Here is a 12,691-nt window from a genome sequence, read left to right on the forward strand (position 1 = left end):
TGCCAAAAAGCCTGAAGGATGGGCCTGAAGGTGAGGGAGGTCTTGGAGAGGCTTGGTGACAGAACAGTGGCTGGTGGCATAGAGAAGACTAAAAGGAAAAGTTCCCTGTAACTCTCCTGGACAGCTGTGAGGGGGTGCCCAGGGAACCAAGGTACACCCTGGCACCATTACAGCTATTTTGGTCATTAAATCTTAGCCTCCCGCTCCTCATGACACAGGCCAAGACAAAATGACTCAGGCTCTCTCTACAGTAGATCTTGAAGAAAAACATAATCTCATTAGTCCAATAACCTAAGTTACTCATCCACACTTTCTGCAGCCTCCTTCCAGACCTCCTACTCTCCCATTTATTTGGTCCAAAAATGCTTTACTGCAAATTAGCCCTGCTGTGACAGCTTTTTGAGACAGTTCATCTCCACAGAGTTTGTATTCCTGGATTAAAAATTGCTGCAAGTCAGCCTTTCTCCCCTTGGGAGCAAGGGGAAAGTTTCCAGCTCGTGCCATGCAAAAACCACTTTCTGATTTCTCACTAGGCATGTGCCATGACAGAAAAATGTAGTTACTTGAACTGCACAGGGGAGGGTTGGGAAGACTCTAAAGCTCTGCACTCAGTCATATGTATTAATTACTTAAATGAACATCTATCATAAGCAAGGGATCTCAGGCAGTTAAGTCTGAACTCAGGACAGGCCTCTGAAGCCCACTCTATTTTTATCGTGTTGGTATTTTCTGATAACAATTCTAGCACAAGTGTTGAAAAAAGTTTAAAAAAACCCAAACCCAAACCAAAGGAAAAGGAAAAGGAAAAGAACAAATGATGAGTCAGGAGACAATGTAAACCTGTTTGACCAGGTATGACTGCGCAAAAATCAACAGACTACAGCAAGTTACTGCAAAATTTGTATGAGACAAACCCCATCCCCTTCACTACTATTCTGAGTAGTGTTGCTTTTCACAGGATCCCCTTGACTCAGCCTAAGACTAATTCAGCCACATTATTGGGATGCAGGCCTTTTCCAGTGGGTGTATTTTAGCCTTTTAATGACACATTTGAGGTGTTTGTTTTGAAAGCAGGTCTGAGCTGCTAGATTGTGAAGTGCCAATGCATTAAGTTTGACCCGGTGTAAAACTCCTAGGCAGTTCAGCTGATGAGGGGAGCTAATTCTCTAGCCACACTACATGTGCAACACAAGCTTTATTTCAGCCTCAGAACACATATAGCCAAGTTGGGAGCAAAATCAGCAAGCCTTAATTGTGACTCCTCTGTTCCTCCACAAGACACACCTGACTAAGTTAAACCAACAATGAACTGGGAACAAAAGACTATTTTTCATCATCTTTTTTGGCCAAGATACCTTTGAATACTAATCCATATCATGTACAAAGAGCCTGTAAAAACTTTCTCCTAAAATTATAACAACAGAAGAAATTAGGTCAGCTGCTAAAGAGTAGGTTTGGTATAATGAAGCTATAGCACCCCTGGGACAAAAAAGGTAGTGCTTTTTGAATTTGCATTTTGTCAACTTATACAGCTTATTGCAGAGTGAGGAATTAAAGGCAAATAACACTAAGACAGGATTTTCCCAAACACTGGAAAACTGTTTGATCATTAATCACATTTGCTAAGACTGCGATTAGGGTAATTGCTCTATATTTCTTTTCACAAACTCGTCCATGGGGGGATCAGGAAGTACTATCCCCTACCCCTTGAAGTGCAGCACAGCCCTGGTGCCTCTTTGTGCCTTTTTTCCTTTTTCCCCCTGAAATACTTGCCCCTGAGAAGGCACAATACTGATGGCTGGATACGGAGTAGCCTAGTGGTAGGATTTACTAAAGTAGTATCTGTTTCATTGTAGTTGTATCTCATTTGTTTTCTAGGTGACTAGTCATTCTTTGGAGTGAGTTTTCTAAGTGGTTACTTAGCAGTGGGAACACAGAGCTGGAGTTTGAATGGTCTTCCATCAAATCTTTCTGAAATGCTACTTAGTATTTGAAAACACTTATTTTCTTCAGTGTGGCTGGTGGCAGCAGTAGTGCACAAGGTCTCCTGTCGTGTCAGTGGCTGTGCAGTGTATTAATGCTGCTGTCATTTTGCCGTAGTTTGGGCCTACCTTCCTTTTTTCTTTTTTTTTTCTTTCTTTTTTTAATTACACAACTGCATAAAAAAGGTTCTTGTCTGAACATGAAGCAATATTTGAACACTCTGTTGTAATTACTAGCACATGCATTTCTGTGACACACATCCCTGTGGAATCTAGGCATTGCCACTTTAATTTAGAAACACTGATATCATTATAATGAGCATAATGCAGACCTTAGACTACATAAGACAGAAAGAAGAGCACAGCTCCTGTTCTCTCTCCCTGCAGATTAAAAACCCTCTTGGATATTGCAGCATTCTTTTGTACCGTGGCTGTTAAAAGTTTTCTTTTGGGTTTTTTTTCCATGCTTATTATTTCAACAAGTATAAATTGTGTTCAGTTCTAAAGAAAACAAAATAATCCTGGTCTTCCTGTCAGTATTGCAGGCTCATCCCTATGCTTCAGAAATCCATTGGATTCTTTCCCTCTCAGATCACTAGCTACTAGGGTTCAGCAGGATAAGGTTATGCCTTGTTTACATTGCACAGCAATGCTGTCTTCAGGTTCTGCTCTCAGTGTGTGTGCACAAAATGTAATTGCATCCAGCTCATTTGCTCTCTCTCTGTGTTATGTTATTTCTGAAGAGCCAAGAGGATTAAAAAAAACCCCAGCAAACATTTGATGTGGTTATTAAACCCAGTTCATCTGACTTTAGGTAAACAAAGTAATAAATCTATTCAGAAATAAGATGTAACTTTTTACAGTTACTTTCCAGGAGACCCATGCCTTAAGGAAGAAAGAGAAAATTGAGGAGTTTTATGCCAGAGGCATTCCTGAGAAAGGTAAGGAGGTATGCAAATAGAAATCTAATCTGGCTCTGACGTGTGTGCTTGGGCAGAAAGCTATTGTTAGACAAACATGTTGTTCCTGAGCAGCACAACTAACGAAGCCTGATTTCCTACAGATTTGAGTCCTTTGTCCCACATCTCTTTCTCTTCACCACAATAATCCCAGCTCTCCTCATGCCTCCAATCATGCTGCCACTACCAAGAGACGACAAACTGGGGCTGTTTTGAAGCTGCAAATATACTCACTGTCGGCACGTGTGTGCTGCCTGGCCAGCTGCCTGGGACCAACACATAATGGCTGAGTCTTTTCTTCAGTCAGGGCAGTAACTTGACTCCATCCCTTATCCTGCTGCCAGACTTCACAAAATGTTTAAAAAAACATAATCATGTCCAACACTATCACTCTTTGTCAAAACAAACACTATCAACTTTAGTCAAAACCTGATTTGCCAGAGGGTTACAAAAATTATTAGGTACAGGACAAACACTGATTGTGTAAGCTTTGTTTCCACAGGAAACCAGATTCAGAAGTTCAGCTACTTTTCTCTTAAAAAACAAAAAACACCAACAGGGCTAATTGGGAAGTTTTCCCACAGTCATTTTCAGCTGCAATAGTTTGTATAAGAAATGGTGACTGACCTGCTGTCTCACATGAACACTTAGGGTCTGATTAATTTTTTTTTTTAATAAACAAATGTGCAAAAGCGTCTATTCTGCTGCTAGCACTGACACCTTTTATATGATTAAGTATTTGCAGCCTACTGCACAATCATTATTGACCCTTTTCAAAGGAAAACATGCTGTCTCCTCTGTGGCCTGCTCTCTGTGCACTTCTCCATTCCGAGCTTCAGGAGAGCTCCATGGGACTGCATTCTCACACTGCCTGGACTTTAGACTACATTGAGCAACAACATCATCTGCTCCTAGTGTTCCCTCTGGCATATTTGCTTGAATTGTGACCTTATGTTTTGGGTTTTTTTGTTTATTCCAGCTTCTTTAATACACACTCCCAATGCTGCCAACTAAGAACATGCTTTAAAGGACCTTATCTATTTCTCCTGAAGAAAACTAAGAAAAGAAGTAAATAACAGCGGACAGGTAGGCTGAAAGCTTGCACCTCCAAAACCACTTAATTTCCTCTTCCATCACACCTGAAAATCTCGATTATGGCAACCCATGTATTGGTGGAGGAGGACAGACAGCCCTTGAGGAGGAGCAGCAGATGTGTGTCATTTTGCCGGAGGCAAAACACGGTGTTGCCAGCAGAAGTGGGGCTTCGGAACAAAGGATGAGAACACAGAGGCTTGCAATGCAGTGTTGCAACATCCCAGAGCTGGAGGGCGACCAGCAGTTGGATTGGTGAACGGAAAAGGAGCAGAGGTTACTTGTGTCATCAATACATAAGAAAGGCTTCCATTTCATGTGCTCTCCTCAAAATGCCTGCAGCTTCCCATCGGCCTTAGTTGGCTTGAGACCAGCAACTGGAATCGCACCCCAGATGTCCAGCAAGAGGCTCTGCAGCACCAGGACAGTGGGGAGCAGCAGAGGCACCCCTGAGAGGTGCCCAGACTCAAGTGGGGCAAGGCACTAAGGCTGTGGTGAAATGAGGCATCTGCAGTTTTGGGTTGAATAAGGAAGAGAATGTGCAAATCATAAAGGAAGATCAAAAAGACTGTAAAACAACCAAATTGCTTGTAAGCCTTGGATTCTGCCATTTCAAGAAGCAACTTTTCATGGCAGTGTGGGAAACTCCTTTTTTCAAAACAGGGCTGTGTGTTCAGAAGTAACTCTGTTTAAATACTGGATACAGTGAATGTAAAACAGGGCAGATATATCCTTCCCTGCCCTCCCGGCATATGTGTGTATGTGTGTGTGTGTATTTCACACATTTCACACAGATTTACCCTTTTTCATCTTTGGACTTGTGGGAGCAGGAGAGAGGATCCATCAAGGCGTGGTGGGGCAGAGAGCACCCAGGCTGAAAACTTTCTCTGAGCTGGTTCATCTGCTGAGGACCTAGCAGGAAGGGAGGATAATTGAAGTACAAACTAGCTGTAATTAGATGTGTATATATATTAAAAATATCTCTAAAGAAATTTAGTATATAATTTCAAGATCAAAATAAGGCATAGCACACTTCAAAATCTAGATGTTTGCCCTTTTAAACTCATGTTATACTGAGGGGAATGGCCCATTAGTGATGTCTTGAGTTTTATAGTAAATTATTTCATTATTTCCTCTGCATTGGCAGAAGATTAGAAAAACAAAAACAACCCAAGCCTTTAGAAAACACATTTTCCATACTCATTGAACACTAGGGCATGACATGTGTTTTTTGATCTACCGAAGTTACAGTAAAAAATGCTGACATAGTCCTGACATTTGAACCAGTGGATATAATGTTGTACTATAGCACTGGTAAAGGTTTCCAGATAGCCCAAAAATAAAAAGCATTTCCCTCCAGTGTTTACATAAGCCTACAGCAAAGGTAAGTTGCCTATGGAGTCCCATCTTTGCTAAGATAAGCATGACACAGTATAATGTGACTGTGCTGGTTCATGCAAATTTTCCAACCACATCTCTTCTTGCTGCTTCTACTCCTATTCCAAATCCTGAATTCTCTGATGGTCAGGAATATCTTTATAATTTTCACCCTAAGTGTACTTGTGGCAAGTCTATGCCTGTCACCTTAAACAATTCTTTCCTTTTTCTTGTGTTTGCTACTAATATAGCACCAGTGAGAGCATTCCCAGAGTCTGCTTGGCTTCAGTTTTCATTTGTTAGGGTAAGTGAATCATATTTCTGAACAGCCTGGTAGCTCTTCCTCAGAACACTTACAGTTTGAATTGGTCTTTCTTGAACAGCAGTGAACAGAACTCTTTTTTGTCTTCCCATCATGAGGTAACTTCTTAACAGCATTATCTTTGTGTCTTCTTCAAGTTAGGTTGTGTGGAACCTGCAGTCAATATCTATTAGATCCATAGGGTTTCTTTTTCCTAGAAAGTCTGTAATACAGTTATTACCAAAGAAAGCTGCCACATTAGTCTGGCACAATCTACTCTTGATAAAGCTATACTTATTGTGCAGTTTTCATTTTGCATTTCCAAGTATTCTTTCTTTTGTATTATTTGAACAGCTCCCTGAATGAGTGGAGGTAGCAAGCTGCAGTAAATGAAATTGGATGTACTAGGGAAAGAACTCAAAGAAAATCATAATTGTCATACAGATCAAATGTGGCTTCATAAGTCTATCTAGATGACTAACATTTATCACATACCAAAAAGAATGAAATAAAGATTCTGGCAACAGCCTGTATCAGTCCACAGCATCAGTGCAAAGAACTAAGTCTCTGTAACACACAGCTGTAGTTAGCCATATTTATCAATCTCCATCACAAGTGCCAGTTACATATTTCATGAGCACTTCCATCGATCTGAACTCTGTGTTAGCAGAGACCACAAATTAAAAAAAAGCAACCCATGTACAGGTCTCTTGGGACAAGGTTTAAATAGAGTGAATCTATTATGCTGCCTAGCTAGGGACTCATTACTGAATTCACCATCCTTTGTCTTTGGAAAGGCTAGAATCCATTCTTTTACAAAAGCCCTTCAGCCCTTGGGATCCCAGCAAGAGAGTAGAGTCTCTTTTTGTCATTCAATGGCCCTATTTTATCCCCATTGCCAGAAAGATTATGCCAAGGGTCATTGTTTCTTGTCTTCAGGCAGGCTGGGATCTCTTCTGAGAGGGCAGAAGTTCAAAGTGCTTGCAGACCTGGTAAGAAGTGCTATTAAAAGCAGTCAGGAGCTACCTTCTGCTCCCAAAAGCTGGACTTCCCTGTATAATTATCCCAGTAGGAGCTGGAATTTGAAGGACTTGTCTGAGTGTAGGACTGAGCAAGGCATGAAGGGTGGCACTGGCCAGCTCTCCCAGCCCTATGTGGACTGGAAAGCAAGGCAGTCTTTTCCCTGGCAGTGCAGGCATCTTTCCCAGCAACAGAATTGCTGCACTCTGTGTGTGATGATTTGATGCTGACATAATGCTTCCATGTAACCTCTGAACATGGGAACTTCGGCACAGACCTGTGAAACCATCCTTGCCTACACAGCTGCTGTCCAAAATTGCCTCGTAACTTAGCAACTAACTTGCTCCTGCTATTGGTCCTAGGCCTTCTTTAATGTTACCATTTCTTGAGCTTTTCCCTTTCATTACCTATATATATTTCAATTATTCCTTCCCCTGAGGCAGTGCTTCAAGAAGCAATTCAGTCTTCTTGGTTTTGGCCTTTTACAGGCTATCTCTCTAATCTCTCTACAGAAATCTTACCAGCATGGCTACAGCTCATTGTCTTAGATATATCACCACATCACTTAGCCCAGCTGTTACTTCAGTAAGGGTAATTAGCAAGGAACAATCAGCCTTTGGTCATTAGCAATTAGGACCCAAACACAGTATGCTAGAGCATTATAGGTAAAAGATCTAAAAAGCAGCCAACCCCCAATCATGTTTAAGTTATGATTTTCACACCAAGTCCAATGCAGTTTATTATTTAATGCATTAATGCATCTAATGCATTATTATTTCTAATAATGTGCTTCATCCCAGGACAGCAGAAAAGTACACAAAATAATGCTCCACTTTAATAGAATAGGAGAATGGTTGGGTTGGAAGGGACCTTAAAGATTATCTGTTGCAAACACTCCTGCTGTGGACAGGGACACCTTTCACTAGACCAGGCTGCTCAGAGCCCCATCCAACCCTGAGCACTTCCAGGGATGGGGCATCCACAACTTCTCTGGACAACCTGTGCCTGTGCCTCACCACCTTCACAGTGAAGAAATTTCTGGGTTAACACACTGCTACCAGCAGTTACAGGACAGGCAGCTACACTTGCTGCAAAGGCAGTTGTTGAACAGCTGCCTGTCTCCATTGCTGGGTTTTGTCCAAGAGCAAAGAGGAGCTGCATGCCTTAACCTCCATTTGTGGACCAAAGAGACTGGCTTTGCTTATGTTTTCTTTCACTGTTGCTACTGTCTTATCTATTTGGTATCTTAGATATTTATACAGTACACAGACTTCTAGCACCTTGCAATTCCCCCACGCCAATATTTGTATCTGTTTATATGCGATCCAGTGGCTTGTTTTATTCAGAGATATTTGAGTACCTCAGGGTCTTGTGGTTTTGCTGCATGTGGTGATGTACTAACAGTGTACAAAAATATTTAAATTGCTACTTGAAATACAATTTGTACAAAAACTTAAACAAGCATCAATCAGAAGACTGATATGAAACCTCCACATAAATAAGCCTTTAACTTCAGTCAACAAGTAAAGGCTTGCAAGGGAGCCTTTGGTCATATTTTAATGCATTGAACACTGTTTCATTAAGAAATACATTAAAGCCCTCATTAAGAACACACTGAAAAACAACCCCTGTCTCCTCCAAATCTCTCTATAACCTGGCAGGGACAAGAAAGCTTGAAAACAATATTGAAACTACAAATAGCATACAAAAAAAATTCCAAAATTTATTAAATGACGAATTGAAAATTTGAAGATAGGAACTGCAAAGGAAAATGAGCTAAGAGTGCCCAAGTACAGAGCTATGGGTGTTTATTTATTTTTTCCTGCTAGGTAACAGCAGAAAAGAAAATACCTTTCAAAAAACTGGCTTTTCAGTAAAAGGAGATGAGGTTTCTATAGAACATTTATTTACCTTTCACAGTGAGCATATTTTTGCTTTGTTAGCTGATGACTACCACTGTTTATCAGACATTCCCAACCCTCCAGTTAGCTGCGCCTTATGAATCACCAAATTTATAACTTGTCAGGTGTGGTTTGATACCTCAGGGCAAACTGGGACCCTGTTGCAAACAAGACACATTAACTGCTTAAGCAACTCAGCAGACAATACGTTGTTAAATGTGCTAAAGTCTTGAATGCATTTTTACTGTAGTAAAAAGAGAGAGTAATCTCAACATAGCTTTTTTCAAGTGCTGTAGTTTGGGCATGCCCAAACCAGATTATTAAAAATGAAACAATTCACATACAGGAGCACGCTGCAATGCAGAGACTGGAAGGTGGCTAGGATTAAAGAAAAAAAAAATCAACTCAGTTTATTTTTAAACATGGTTCCTTTTTAGAGGGAATGAAATACTAACATCTGTGTGATAATTTTCCTATGGACTTTTGGAAGTGTAAGCTGTATCTTGCACTTTCTCCCCCTCAATTTCCATACAGTTTGAGCTCCTTCTTAAAAAATTACTCAGAGCCCAGTCCTTCTGACTGGTGGTGCAATGTAACACATGAGACTAGGTAACTAACTACATCAAAAAACCTACTGAACAAAAATGTAAAATTGATGAGTAAGATCCACACTAGGTGTGCTCAGTCTCTTCTGAGCACTGGCAGAGGTATTTTTTTTTTTAATAGGCACATGAATGTCTCTTTATTTGGTCTCAAATGCTCAGTGAAGAGCTTGGTAGCTCAGACAAGAGGTGGTTAGGTCCTTGGCTTAACTGGAGTCGAGGAACACAAGGGAACCCTGCATGTAAATTGTGAGGTAATGGAATGGACTCCTTTTAAAGCTGTGATATAAAAGATTTTAAAAACCTCCTGCCACTGTCTGGGTCTGGTTGTGGTAAGTAGCCCTTCAAAGGAGTTTCTGAAGTGGCCTTTGTATTTATTAATTTCTTGCATCTCTGTGAGAACTTTGTAAGTGTATAGAACATAGTACACCTTTGCCACAAGAAAACAGATCCTGGGTAAGGAGAGAATGACTTGGAGTGGCCCATTATTCTGGACAAAATCACAATTAACAGTGACACATTTAATAGCTGCCCATTTATGAAGTAACATGCATTCCCAAAAGTCCTGCTCAAGAGGACTACAGGGTTTCTAACAATGGAGGAAGACCAAAGCATGCTGGATACTGAAGTGCAAGCAGTGTAAATGCTGAGTTTTCCCTTCATGCTGAGAAACCTGCCCTGCTTCCATTCCTGAGCCCCGCCAAGACAACTATTACTGTCTCTGTCGGTTCTGATGCAAACCCTGGAGCCCTGCATACAAGCTGGATGTGACCAAATTCAGTTGCTTGCTATAAATATGCCACTGTTATATTCATGTACCACACAGCTCTGTTTAAAGTTCTCACAGAACATGTGCCACTTCCCTGCAGGGAAAGAAAAACAAACCACAACCAAAACAACACACCACCCTCCTTTTTTCCCCTCACTACATTTTTACTCATCCAACAAGAAGAGACTGTTCACGAGTAGTATTACTCATGACTCGAATCAAGCTGATATAACTTCAGAATACACCAGGGAACCGAATGAACTTCCAAGAGTTTGACAGGGTGTGTATGGGACGTGGGGTATATGAAATATTACACCACATTGACATGCCTCACCATGGGGGTGAACATTGGCCTAAGGTTGATATTTGCTGCAATATTTCGTTACTCATTTCCAGTATTTGTTTTTCCAATACCAGGTAGGCACCCTCCCAAGAAAACCAGAATCTTCTTCCTTGGAACGGGCAGACTTACTTCAAGGGAACACTGTGCAAACACTGGCTGTCTTCCTCTATGATCTCCATGAAGTTACCACACTGCATGTTGAGGACCCGGGTGACTACTCTGACATGGAACATGAGCCTAAAATAAAGAAGCAACACTATAGCTTTAAAATGTTTAGCAACAGGGTAAAAATATGTTTCAAGCCAAAGGAAGCTTCCCTAACAAAGACACAGCAGGCCATCTATCTCCAAGGGAGTATGCATTTGTTTCTGCTTAAAGTGACCCCCAAAACTCCAGGCACATATTTGATTGCAAATGACCTTTCTATTTAGAGACTAAAGGAAATGTATTGCTTATACAGAAATCTTTTTTCTAAAATAAAAAACCCCCAACACCCAACAACAAAAACCTCAACAACAAATACCCCTTTAAATTCAAGATCTATACAAATAAAGGAAAAGCAGTTTAAAAGAAAACATTAGTATTTGAAACTAATAAATAATTTTCAAATATATCAAAACCTTAAGAATTAATTTTACTGTGTACTTATTTCTTGAAAAGAGACTTCAAATAGAAGTTTTGTAAAAATTTTGTAAACTGTCTTGCAGAGTTCAGATAATTTTTAGAAATCATAATAAAGGTAGTTCACCTGATTCCTGCAAACTCAAAGGGGAGATGCAAAACTAAGTCTTGCTCACATCTTGCAGTAGTTTAAGAGAACTAGGTACATTAATTTACCTAACTTCGCAGATTTAGGAAAAACCCAAAATCTCAAACCACATGAAAAATGTCACCAGTTTTCCTGTGCAAGGTCTGCAGATGGTGTAAAGAGTAAGAAGAGAAAAGTCCACTAAAGCAGTATGACTCAAAACATCTTGAAGGTACTGTTAATAGCTGCTTGGCAAAAGGATTTCACCATTTTTGGAAAGGTCATTTAAGTGAACATTCACAACTGGGAGAAGTGTTATTCTAGTAAACCAAAACATTTGTGGTTAGTAAAATTGAAGCAGATTTCGTATCTACATTAAAAATATGTTTCCATTTGTCAGCTTGTGGTTTTAAGTACAACTCTACAACATTCTGGGAAATGAATGATGCAAGCAACCCTTCCAATAGAGAAAGGGCTAGACTGCATGGGATTTAATAGTAAAAAAATACTTGAAGTAAACAATTTGTCTAATACATACCAGTGAAAGGGAGACTGCTCCCTGGTGGACTTTTACTGAAAACAAGAAGGAAAGCAAAATAGACAAACTCAGGATACTCCCAGTAACACAGAACAAGTAAATACAGTTTTGTAAGAACTCTGGATCTCGATTTGTTCTGCAAAACAGAACAAAAAACAAAGAAGTTTTGGTGCAACTTAGGCTTTCCACCAAATGGAATGATTCTCAATTTCCTTCTCCGGAAAAAAATTCTTAAAGAACATCCTGTCTTTGCTATGGAAATGGGGAAATTCACAGGAAAACCTCACAATTAGTGTTTGTATAGACAGAGCCTTAATCTTACATGCTCACAATAGAAATGGACTTTTCTTGAAAGCAAATTAGGGCTGGAGCTCAGCTTCAGCTTGCATATTGACTTAAAGTAAACATGAGAGATCTAACATTTCTGGATTTTTTTTTCTTTTATTCTGTTTTATTTCCTTTTACACCTGGCAGGAAATGAATAGATACATGAGATTAGGTCATTATTAGCATGGTGCTAATAATGCCAAGGTTGTGGGTTTGATCCCCATCCAGGCCATTCACCTAAGAGCTGGACTTGATGATCCTTGTGGGTCCCTTCTATCTGCACATATTCTGTGATTTCTGAATCACTGGGGAGCTACTGCAGGTTTGCACAGCTGAAGTGGTTCTTTGATAAGACAATCTCATTTATTTTTCGCCTTCATCTTTAGACAGAGCTCTTAAAATTAAAAATCAAAGCAGAAAAATATCTCCGTACATTTAGAATTGCTCATGATTCCAATTAGACACAACATACAGCATGATACAGTCTTACAGAAACAAATTTGGAGAGTTGCCAACTTAGAGCTTTTATTTATTACTTCAGTGATCATTTGACTCTCATCATTCAAGAGCTGTGCAGTTGCAGCCCAGAAAGCCAATTGTATCCTAGCTGTATCCAAAGCAGCGTGGCCAGCAGGGCAAGGGAGGAGATTCTGCCACTCTGCTCTGGTGAGACCAAGCCTGGAGTGCTGCATCCGCCTCTGGGGTCCCAAAATAAGATGGACAGAGGCCTGC

Source organism: Motacilla alba, chromosome 2 (assembly GCF_015832195.1).
Source record: "Motacilla alba alba isolate MOTALB_02 chromosome 2, Motacilla_alba_V1.0_pri, whole genome shotgun sequence".
In the NCBI taxonomy this organism is placed as follows: Eukaryota; Metazoa; Chordata; class Aves; order Passeriformes; family Motacillidae; genus Motacilla; species Motacilla alba.